General features: G+C 53.4%; 1 protein-coding gene across 6 annotated transcripts in view; it reads left to right on the top strand.

The window, feature by feature from the left end:
* Positions 1-12276, top strand: part of ZC3H18 (zinc finger CCCH-type containing 18) — a 60552-nt gene that overhangs the window by 35513 nt on the left and 12763 nt on the right. The window lies entirely within an intron of this gene.

Below are 12276 nucleotides of genomic sequence, written 5' to 3'. Positions count from 1 at the left end.
GGGCGCTGACCACAGGCAGCACAGAGGGGCCCAAGGGGCAGGGCAGGTTCTGGGCCTTCATACGGCACTTGTTGTTTAAAATACAGACAGGGGATGCCTGGGTGGCTCCGTCGGCTGAGCGTCCGACTTGTGATTTCGGCTCAGGTCGTGATCTCAGGGTCTCGGGATTGAGCCCTGCGTCAGGCTCCATGTTCAGTGTGGAGTCTCCTTGAGATTTTCTCTCCCTCTGCCCCTCCCATCACTTGCTCCCTCTCTTCCTCTCTCTCTCTCTCTAAAATAAGCCTTTTAAAAATAAACAAAATACGTGCATATGTATATTTGAGGGCTAGAGCAGGACAGGCAGTCCTCAGAAAATCATGGAATTGGAGGAAGCTTTGTCGGTGTGTTTACAGCCTCGTGAGATGAAGTCTGCATGTGCTGCGGCACCTCTGTTCAAAGTGGCCGGTCAGTGGTGCGGAGTGCGCTCCTCTGTGCCTCCAGCAGAACCTCGTACTCAGTATCCCCAAACGCCTCCCAGCCCCTGGCAGCCACTGGCCCACTCTCGGTCTCTCTAGGTTTCCTTACTCTGGACATTTCATGTAAATGGGATCACACAACATGTGGTCTCTCGTGATTGGCTCCTTTCCCTTGGCAAGATGCTTTCCGAAGTACACGTGTCCATACTTCACTCCCTTTTGTGGCTGAATAATATTACGTTGTGTGGATGTGTGCATACAACATCTTGTTCACCTGTTTATTGATGGACATTTAGGTTATTTCTACCTTTTGGCTATTGTGAGTATGAGCATTTGGGTACAAGTTTTTGCATGGAAATCGTTTTCATTTCCCTTGGGTATACACCTAGGCGTGGAATTGCTGGGTCATGTGATAACTATGTTTAACCGTTTGAGGAATTTCTAGAATCTTCCTACATAGCTGCATCAGTTTGCATTCCCACCAGAAACGTGTGAGGTTTCCAATTTCCTCCAGATTATTTTTTATTGCCCATCTTTTTTTATTATAGCTGTCCTACTGGGTATGAAATGGTAGCTCACCGTGGCTTGATTTTCATTTTCCTGAGCATCTTTTCATGTGCTTCTTGGTGTGTGTTCTTTAGAGAAACGTCTATTCAGATCCTTTGCCCACTTCTTTAGTTTATTATTTGTTCATGGTCTTTATTACTGAGTTGTATATATTCTAGGTACAAACCCCTTGTCAGATACCCAACTTGCACGTGCATGCCCCTCCCCATACTTTGCATTGTCGGTTTTGCTTTCTTGATGATGTCCTTTTTTTTCTTTTTTTTTTTTTGAGCGAAAGCCTCTTATTTTATATTCCAGCTTTATTAGATGCACTTGACACGTAACGTTGTACAAACCTAAAATGTACAGTGTGATGAGTGGATAGGCATAGTGCTGCCGAATGGTCTCCGCGGTGAGTCACCACCAGCATCGCCTCACGGAACTGCCTCCTCCGTGTGTGGCGAGAACATTTAAGATCGACTCTCTCAGCGGCTTTCCGGTACTCAAGACAGAATTGCTCGCCCAGCCCCCGTGGTGTACACGAGATCCCCAGAACTTCCTCACCTTATAACTGGAAAGGTGTGCCGTCTGACAAGCAGCTCCCCATTTCCGGCACCCCGGCACTTGGCCGCCACCATTCTGCTCTCCGTCTCTCTGAGTTCCGCTCAGATTCCACATGGAAGTGAGCATGTACAGGGAGAATAGAGAGTCTTTCTTCGTCTGACTTACTTCAGTTAGCCTTGTTTCTCAGGGCCCGTCCGGGTCCTCACAAATGGCAGGATGTCCTCCTTTTTATGGCTGAGTAATAGTCCGTTGTGCGGCTCACCCCCGAATCCTCCGTCCGTTCCCCTGCCCATGTGCTCCCGTTGAGAAGAAGGCTGAGGAGGGCAGCGGAGCGCAGGCGGCTCTTGTTCTCATTTCCTTCAGACACTCACCCAGAAGTGTGCTGGGTCACACAGTAGTTCTCGTGCCTGAGGCTTCCCTCTCCTCACCCTCACCGACACTGTTACCAGTTCAGCTTTGGATGACCGCCTTTGGAAGAGGTGGGACGCGATACCTCCTCGTGGGCTTGATCCGCACATCCCTGATAATTAGTGGTGGTGAAGCATCTTGTCGTGTACCTGTTGGCCATCTGGATGTCCTCTTTTGGAAAATGTCTGGTCAGGAAATTGCCCATTTTTAAATTGGATTGCTTTTGGCAGTTGAGTTGTACAAATCTCTTACATATTTTGTATGTTAACCCCTTATCAGGTGGATGGTTTGCAAATATTTTTTCTCATTCGGTAGGTTGTCTTTTCATTTTACTATTATTTTCTTCTGTGCAAAAGCTTTTTAGTTGAATGTGGTCCCGCTTATTAATTTATTTTTCCATTTCCAAATATGTATTGTGTATTTAAATTCAATTAATTAACATATAGTGTATTATGAGTTTCAGGGGTAGAGTTCAGGGATGGGCACTTATTTACTTTTGGTCTTGTTTCCTGTGCTGTTGGTGTCCTGATCAGACAGTCGTTACTGAGACCCGTGTCAAGGAGCTTTGTTCTGTGTTTTCTTCTGGGAACTTTATGGCTTCAGGTCTTCCATCATTTCTAGTCTTTAATCCACCTAGAGTTAGTTTTTGTGCACAGTGTGAGATGGGGTCCAGTTGCATTCTGCTGCCTGTGTCTGTCCAGTGTTCCCAAGACCATTTATCCTTTCCCGATTGTATATTCTTGCCTTCTTTGTTGTGATTGACCATACATGTGTGGATTTATTTCTGGGCTTTCAGTTCTGTTCCGTTGATCCGTGTCTGTTTTGGTTTTTTGTTTTTTGGGTTTTTTTAAGTAATCTCTGCACCCAACATGGGGCTTGAACTCACGACCCTGAGATCAAGAGTCCTACGCTCTGTTGACCGAGCCAGCCAGGCGCCCTGATCTGTGTCCGTTTTTACGCCAATACCATACACTTTTGACAACTAAAACTTCGTGATATAGTTTGAAATCAGGAAGTGTGATGCCTCCAGCTTTGTTCTTGCTCAGGGTTGCTGTGGCTGTTTGGGGTCTGTTGTGGGTCCGTATAAATTGTATGATTGTTGTTTCTATTTCTGATGAAAAATACCATTGGAATTTTGATAGGGATTGCATTGAATCTGTAGGTGGCTTTGGGTACTAGGGACATTTTTATAGTATCATTTCTTCCAGTCTGTGAACATGGGATATATTTCCCTTTATTTGTGTGGTCTTCAGTTTCTTTCATTAATTTCTTATAATTTTCAGTGTATAGCTCTTTTACCCCCTTGGCTCAATTTATTTCTAGGTATTTTACTATTTTTTTAAGATTTTTATTTATGTATTTGAAAACAAGAGACCGAGAGCATGAGTAGGGACGGGGAGGGACAGAGGGAGAGGGAGAGGCAGAGTCCCCGCGGAGCAGGGAGCCCGGTGTGGGACTCGATCCCAGGACCCTGGGATCATGACCTGAGCCGAAGGCAGACGCTGAACCATCTGAGCCACCCAGGCGCCCCAAAGTAATGTTTTTAAAGAATATTCAGAGTGAATCACATATTCTGGGTGTACTGAAGCCGTTCATTCTTGAAGAGGCTGCTCTGATGACTCTGTGTGTTGCAGTAATCACTCTTTACGCTCTCTTGAAATTTAAAACTTCATTTGAATGGCAGAGCTTGATTTTGATCTTCCTGTTGTTGGTCCACTGAAGCCCCGTTTTGATAGAAGCCCTTTTCCCGGAGATGCGCAGTTTCCAGTGTGGACTCGGTGGTGGGGCTGTGGCCTCTCTGGGAGCATTGCTGGAACAGGAGGCCCAGCTCCCTCTGCTCACCCCACCTGCTTTGTCGTTCCTCCAGCCTGCGCTCCAGCCGTCCTCTGCCCCTGCTGGCCCTCCTTGTCTCCGGGACTTTGCTCAGATCTTGCCGGTCCGAGAGGCCTTCCCGCTCACTCCTGTCTTCCCACCCTGCTCGATAGCTCCTCGTGGCTCTTATCACTCCCTGATGTCACACATTACCGTCCACGTATGTGTGACCACCTGTTGTCTTCTGTAGTGCAGTCCCCTGCAGGGCACTGCGGCGTCAGGCCTCATCTCAGGGCCCAGCACAGAGCTGGAGCCCCCAGACCCTTGGTGGTACTGTAAATGAGTTTTGGGTTTGGTAGTAGCCTCCAGTTTTACTTTTTCTGTCATAGCACATGTTGTAGGATTGATGAAATTGCAGACTGAGTTCTGCAGACAGAACTCACTCACTCTGCTTTCCAGATTCCTAAAACAGCTGTTTTCATGCATATCCAGACGCCTGGTTTTGGAAGGAGAGACACAGGAGAGATGGGCAGATGATGTCTAGGATGTCGCTCTGCCCCTGTAACTCTGTGGATTCCCGAATCACATCAGCCGGTCCACTCCAGTGGTTTGATGACTTATGAGCATATTTACTCATACTTGCTCTGGCCGCAGACCGCCTTCCCCCTCTCCTGTTCACGGGTCCTGCTTGTTTCCAAGAAGCCAGGTAGCTCCAAGTCAAGTGTCTGTATTTCCAGCTCAGGGACATTCTTAGACACCTGAGTGTGCTTTTAGAGAGCGCCTGTTGGAGGGAGCACAGCTGCATTGGTGGCTGTGTCCGTCTGTGCTTGTTGCTAACTCATGGGACAGACGTCCCCAGTGCTGCTGACCCCTCCAGAGCGGAGTGTCCCCGGGAACCCAAGAAGACCGCTCGCAAGGCAGGAGCGGTCATAGGCTTAGCCGCCAAGCGCTAGATCCCTCTGAGGAACAGCCTCCACACCCTACATTTGCACAACTGTGGACCTTCGGGTGAGGGACGACGTCAGTGAGAACACCGCTGAGCCATCGGGGCGGGTTCAGGAGGCTTGACTAAGTGGACTCTTCCTGAAATGAGGTGCAGCTTTCTCACCAAACTGGGCAGGCCTGCTCTCCACTGGTGTCTGTTTCCTTTTGCTAGGCTCACATCTTCCTCCTTTTTCTTCCCTGGACCCTCCTTCACGCTCCTGTGGGCAGAGGCAGGCATACCCTGTCACTTGGTCTGGATTCAGCCTGTCTCAGTGGTGCCAGGGAGTCTGGAACCCCATCTGTATCACCCTGGCTGGAAGCCCAGGGGCCCTGCTGCCGGCGTGAAGGGCTAGGGTTTCCCCGGAGCAGAGTTTCCAGCACGGTCCTCCTGCTTCCTTTTCCTTGGAGAAGCCGGAGCTGACGCGACCACTTCAGGAGGTGGCTGAATTTCCCTGCAGTAATACGTTTGTGTGAGCTCCCTTTTTTAGGTGAGTTTACTTACTTACCTAGGACAGGTTGGGAGTTTTACATCAACAGCTGGATACAAAGAACTTTTCTCGCCTAAAGTAGGAGACAGCCATGACTGCATTCAGAGCGGAGTAGGAAGCTTTCGTCTTAGCTAGTGCACGAGGGACTCAGTGGGGTCGAATCTGCCCGGGAATGCGCCTTGCAGAGTCCAGCGGGCACACATGGGAGTCGGTGATGATGAACTCGGTGTGGTTTGTCTGCGACCAGCAAGAGCTCTTGAAACCCAGACCGCCCATTCCCCGGGGGGACAGACACAGTGGGGCGAGGTGCGGCGAGGACTGGCGCTGTGTGCCAGCAGGGTGCCGGGCTCCCTGTGTCTTAGCCGCCCCCCGCCATCAGCCCTCTCCTGCCCTTCTCCCCCCGCCCCGCCCGAGCTGGGCCGCTCTCATGCGGCTGCTTGGTGAGCGGTCTTCCGTGGAACATCTCCCTCGGGGGTTTCTGACCAGCTTTCCTCTAGAGCTCAGAGGCTCGATGCAGGGTCGCTGTGTGGAGAGACGTGTCTCTCTCTCCATTTAGGTTTACCCTCTGGAATTAGGCCTTTGGAGAGCCCTTGCCCGCTCCTGTATCTGGGCTGCTTTTAGACTTGAGCAGAACCTTGCAAGCAACTCTGTAGAAGGCATCTGTGTAAGTAGAGGGAAATCCCTTTTGTGAAACCTCCTAATCTTTATCGCCAAGCCATTGGGTGTGCTGCACGGGTGGAGCTGAGGTGGGTAATTAGGATGTTCCTTGGCATACACAAACTAATTTCATCCTAGATAAAGATAATAATTGGGCTCTTCCTGGAGGGATTGCCCAGACCGCCTGTCATCTCAAAAGCTGCTCGCTCAACTGAGTTCAGATGCACGGGTGAGGTTTGGCGCCCCTTGGGGCTGAAAGGGCAGGCTCCTTGCCTCCCGGGGAGCTTTTCTCCAATCTCACGAGGGAGCCCTGTTCCGGCCCGGCTGCTTTGCGCTCCCTGAAGGCCGCCGGCTCCTGCGAGGGCTCCTTGTCTTGGGACCCCAGCGGCCTGCATGCAGCCTGTCAGCATCCAGTGTGGGGCACGCCGGGGGCCCTGGGGGCTTGGCAGTGGGCAGGCGCTCACAGCCTTCTTCACAGGGGACCCTGAGCCCCTCACAGGGGCCCACGGCTCTGGACTCGCCCTCTGAGGCTGGGACGTGCCAAGGCAAGGGAGCTGGATTTGTAGCTACATGGGCTGCGCTTGGACCGCTGCCCTGGGCGTCTCTGTCCACCTCAGGCTCACCGTCACCTATCCGAGGCTGCGTGGCCTTCTGCCGTCCTAGAGAGAAGGCGACCTCACTCCGGTCGGCTGTCTTCTTGGCAAAAACTACACATTGGGTTTCTCTCTGCTTTGGGTGACTCCCCCTCCTGGTTCCCTGAGCGCACCTCTCCCCTCCAGCTTCCTGTCCCCCTCGCCTCGGCAGCATGGTTCCTCAGTGCCTCCCACAGCTGACGTGCTGCAGTTTGCCGGGTTCATGAATTTGAACATTACAAGTTGTCGCTCACACGGCCCTAGCCCAATGTGGTGGTGTCACACACCTTTGCTGCCCCTGAGTGTGTCCGGTGGCCGGGAGATGGCAGGTCGCCCCGGCCTCCCACTCTGCTCCCAGCTGCGTGACGTTCCGTGCTTCCTGATGAGCCAGGCGCTCAGAGATTGCTCAGCGTTGGTTCCCTGGCACTTAGGCTGGGCTTTAAAACAGTCACTGATCTTCTGTTAGGGCAAAAGGCACTCGCCTGGAGATGTAATAAATCTCAGTTCACTGTGCTGACCTCTCGTCTGTCCTGGGCACGGCTGAACTGCCTGCCTCCGAGAAAGTCATTGTGCCGGGGCATTTTTAAGCTACTGAATGATGCAGAAGTTGCCCAACTGATAAAGACAAAAAGGCAGGTAATAGCATTCTCCTATGTATTGAGATCTAAGCCTGGACCTCTGGTGGCGATGGGAGTTGGAGAGATACGGGTGGACACAGATGGCGGCTCTGAGGTCGAAGGACTTGCTGCTGAGCCTCTTGGAGCACGACCTGCCCCCATTGGGAGCTTTTGGGTCCTCACAGGGGAGGCTGCGGGGGCAGGAGCCGTAAGGAGCCTCAGGCAACGTCAGGGGCCTTGCAGCGGTTAGAACATCTGTGTGAATGCCGCTTGCCGAGCGCTTGAAACAGTAGACTTTTTTTCTTTCTGTTCACCCAGAAATTAAAGTGGAAATGGGTGGGAGCGTGCGTGTCCCCTCTGCTGGCAATCACGTTTCTCTCGGGTTTACTTGTTCCTCATTAAGTTCAAGGATGTTTTCACAACTGGAGGGTGGAAGTGATGGGTCTGTCGCCACGTGCCCGCTCACTAGGGAAAGCCTGTCTGTTCCGCCCCCCCACCCCCCACCCCGGGGAGGACTGTCCACGGCAGTGACCGGCCCCTGGAATTATCAGGGTTCCGGGGCGCTGCTGCGTGCCTCACTGACGGGGCGTGCATTGGCTGGTGTCACAGGCTTCCGTCAGGGCCTGTGGGGACACCAAGCTGAGAACCGTGAACAGGAGATCTAAACTCTCACACATCTTAACTTGTGTGTGCATCCCTAAGAGAGGGGCGGACAGCCTGGCGGAGGCTGGAGGGGTTGTAGCCCGCTGGGATGGGTCATAACTCATGATAGTCCGAGACTGGGAAGAAGTGGGATTCCCATGCAAGGTGGGCGTTCCAGAGGGAGGGATGCCTTGGCAGCGCTCGGAGTCTCTGCACTGGCAGGTGTACCCCCCCCACACACACACACTGGCAGGCATCGTGCTGGGCAGGAAGGGGTGCAGCCAGCAGGGTATATTTGGGGGCCCACCCAGAAGTCCAGGGAAGGGGTGTGACAGCCCCCAGCCGCAAGGACCCCCGTGGGTGGTTTCTGCCCAGGGTTAGGGGAGGTGATCACAGCGCAGGCTTCCATCGAAGGCCCCACAGAGGCTTCCAGAATACAGTCGAGGCAAAACTCTCCCGTGAGGAGCACCTGGGCGGCTCAGTCAGTTAAGCGTCTGCCTTCGGCTCGGGTCGTGGTCCCGGGGTCCTGGGATCGAGCCCCGCATCGGGCTCCCTGCTCCGCGGGGGGCCTGCTTCTCCCTCTCCCTCTGCTTCTCCCCCTGCTCATATTCTCTCTATCTCTCTCTATCTCTGTATCTCGAATGAATAAATAAAAAAAAAAACTTAAAAAAAAATAAAAATAAATAAAAAACTCTCCCGTGAAAGGTGCTGTGACGTGAGTGTGAACAAGTGTAGTCACTTCTAATTCCCTTTTCCTGGATCTTTATTAGATGCCAGCCTTTTTGATTTTAGAAGAACACCTTTATGTTTTCACTCTTGTTTCACCTTTGACCTCAAACTTGGCAGCCGCTCCGCTCGGAGTTTCCAAGCACCTTGGGGTTGCTGCCTTACGTAGCTGGCACCTCACGCCTCCGTCTGATGTGACATGCGAGGCGTGTCATGCATCGTCCCGGCCCCTTTGTTGTGTTTGGTTCTGCCATTTGTGTTTGGCAGGCCTCGCACTGACCTTTGCTCCCGGAGTCTCTCCCGAGGCCTTGAACAGAGCGTCAGAGCCTGGACGATAAGGTTGTGCTGTCGCGCTGGGAAGGCCCCTTCCTCCGCGGACTAGGCCTGTTCCCCTCCCTGGTGAGAGGGTTTTATGCAAATGCCGGCCCGACCACAGCTCCAGACTGCGGCCCTCCCTTGCCAGCAGCCTTGCCTTCCCCTGCATCTCTAGGCTGTTCAGCCGCTAACCTGCCCGCAGCGGGAGGGGGGGGCGCGGCGGCTCCGTGTCGTCTTGGTGCAGTGTTTGCCAGTTTGTCGGCCTCCAGGGCCTGGCGTCTCCCCGAAAGCAGCGGTAGAGCCATGGGCCGGGGGTACCCGCGTGACGCCAGCCCGGCCGCCTCCAGGTCCTAGGCTCCGGGGCAGGGGTGCGGCCTCCCAGGGTTTCAGAGCACAGCCACGCCGGCCCTGCTCCCTTACGGACTGGGTCGTGTTCAACTTACTGACCCGCGCAAAGCGACTTCTCTCCTGTCCCTGCTGGTGTGGGGCTGAGAGGCAGCTGAGGGTTGGCATCAGCGGCCGTACAAGCCGCTTGGGCACCGTGGCAGCGCCGGTCGGAGCCCCGGAGCTTCGTCCTTCTTCGGACCAAGTATGTAAAATTCCTGAGCGTGTGTGCTAGTGAACATAGCAGAAGATCTCTGCAGAAGGAGAAACATTTTTTAAATAACATTTGGGGTTTTCTGTAATAGATATAAAACGTGATGGTGTAGCAAAGTTTGGAAAACTTTGTAAAGAACGAAAAAAATAGTGAAGAAGGACGGACCATGTGCTGTGTGGCTGCCATCACCCCTGGCCCCACGTGCCCACCTGCTTGGGAGCCCAGGGGCACGCCTCATCCTGCTGTCGCCCACCCTCCCCAGTGTCCCGGGCACATTTCCCAGCGGGGTTTCCCGTGAGCTCTTTATTGGGTGTCCATTCGGTCATTTTCTCGTTTTGTGTCCAAGTCTAAAACTGTTTCTCCCTGGTTTGGGTCCCCAAATATGTGGCCCAGCTCAGCTCATTTGAGTCTGGTGGTCTGCAGAAGGGACCCCTCACCCAGTGTGCGCCCGAAACCACTTCATTCTTGTACCAGCTGCATGGTTTCCTGTATCCAGGTCCCATGTACGCTATTGATATTTTTGATATTTTTACTTTCTGAGCTTAAATACATTTTAAGAGGAAACTACCTCATTTCCATAAAAAAGCCAGATCATTTGTCCTAGTGAGTCACTGTAGAAATTAAGTCAAAAATGAAAATCGCTATCTATGTACAAATTAAAATCAGGACGCTCATTTGCCATAATTCGGGGATCCCTTGTTTCACGGGGTCACTACCAGGCCTGGTACCGGCCCTGGAGAGGGAAGGTGGCTGGTGGCTCAGTGTGCGTGGACTGGCGGCCCCTCTGGGCCCCGTGCCAGCAGTGGTGAAAGGGCAACTCACCATGAAGCCCATAGTGTCACCCCCAGAGTGCGTGAAGGAGTCTCCCTGCGGGGGAAACGTTGACTTTCAAAGATGGAGGCAGCCTGCTTTGGCCACCTCTCTGCAGCCTCCGCGGATTTCTTTTCCGTGCTGTGATGGGGACAGCGCTCTGTCCTTTGTCCCCCTGCCTGCACCCGGAGCTCCCAGTACAGTTAACAGTGACATGAGGAGTCTGTCCCTTGCTTTCCATTTGCTCTGCTGCCTTGTCAGAGGGGCTCCAGACTGGCAGAGGTGGGCCATTCTGATGACTAACGAAAACCTGGTGAAGAATCCCACACCAGCGTTTTTAGGAGGAGAGTAACGCAGGCCGTAGAAAGGTGACGGCAGCTCCGGGCTGGCCTGGGACCGGCTGGAATTGACGAGTTTCACTTCCTTCCGGGATTACTTTTCCAGGAGGACATGCTTATGAGCTTATGTGGCAATCACTCTTGGGGTTTAGAGCCGGCATAACAGGGATTTTATGCTTCAATTTAGTGTGTCCTTTGGGCATTTTTAAAATGTTTTATTTAAATTCAGTTAGTCACCATATAGTACATCATTAGTTTCAGACGTAGTGTTCAGTAATTTATCAGCTGCATATAACACCCGTGCTCATTCCGTCACATGCCCTCCCTAATGCCCATCACCCAGTTACCCCATCCCCCACCCACCTCCCCTCCAGCAACCCTCAGTTTGTTGCTATAGTTAAGAGTGTCTTTTTTTTTTTTTTAAGATTTTATTTATTTATGTGACAGAGATCACAAGCAGGGGGAGCAGCAGAGGGAGAGGGAGAAGCAGGCTCCCCACTGAGCAGGGAGCCCCACGCGTGGGGCTTGATCCCGGGACCCAGGAATCATGACCTGAGCCGAAGGCAGACGCTTCACCCACTGAGCCAGCCAGGCGCCCCCCCGCTCAGGGCATTTTTTATGATGGAATATAAGTAGATGGTGGCCAAGGTGAAGCCCAGTGTCAACCGAGACACTCAGGTGCTGGTGGGGGAGAGTCCACAGCAGCTGGAAGTCGGCCCTGGAAAGGCAGGGCCTCTTAGGAAGAAAGCTCCTGTCCTTTGCTGGCCCGTATGAAAGCGGACATGGGTAAACGGCAGGGTAAATGGCTCCACGCCATTCCTACCGGAAGCCTGGTGGAGGCGGCGCGGGCTCTGCTGCTGCTGCTGGCCCCCGCAGGCCAGTGCACGCCGGGGGCCACCCGGGAGCCGCAGGGGTGGCCCGTGGGGACAACCCCCCCCCCATGCTGTGCCCCACCTCGCGCTCCCAGCTGCGCCATGCGCTGCGGCCACAGATCCCAGGCACACCGACGAGTGCAGCTTTACAAAAAGAAAGGAAGGAAACTCCAGATGACCCAGAAGAAAAACGCAAGCATATACAGCTCAGGGCGAAGGCCTGCGTGGCGGACGCCGCCGCCAAACGCAGTCAAAAGCAGCCGGGGGCAGACGCAGGACAGGGAAGGGTTCCTCCGTACGTAAAGAGCTTCCTAGAAAAGTGGCCACGAGGGGGCTGCGCCACAGCCCGGGGCGGCCCTCCAGCCACAGCTGCCCCCGGAGGCGCCAGGAGCCCATCCCGTGTGTGCCGTTGCCGCAGTTGGGGCTTGATCTGGTGGCTTCCCTGGTGACACAGGACCCCAGGATTGTCGATGGGCGAAATGGGTGCCCTCTGGCTGCCAGTGGAGCGCACATTGCTTTAACTTTGGGGAGAGTGCTTGACAGCTTACAAGAACCTCTATAAAGTGTTCATTTCCTTTGACCCACTGATTCCATCTCTTAGGATTTTAGGTCTAGAAAACCTCGTCCCTAAAGATGTATATATAGGGGCGCCTGGGTGGCTCAGTCGTTAAGCGTCTACCTTCGGCTCAGGTCACGATCCCAGGGTCTTGGGATCGAGCCCCGCGTCGGGCTCCCTGCTCGGTGGAGAGTCTGCTTCTCCCTCTCCCTCTGCCTGCCTCTCTGCCTACTTGTGCTCTCTCTCTATCTGTCTG

Source organism: Mirounga angustirostris, unplaced genomic scaffold (genome assembly GCF_029215605.1).
Source record: "Mirounga angustirostris isolate CCGP_5_RB_7025 unplaced genomic scaffold, mMirAng1.0.hap1 SCAF_16, whole genome shotgun sequence".
NCBI classification, from domain to species: domain Eukaryota; kingdom Metazoa; phylum Chordata; class Mammalia; order Carnivora; family Phocidae; genus Mirounga; species Mirounga angustirostris.
Note: the sequence above shows the minus strand (reverse complement) of the source record. Positions and strands in the feature narration are given on the sequence as shown.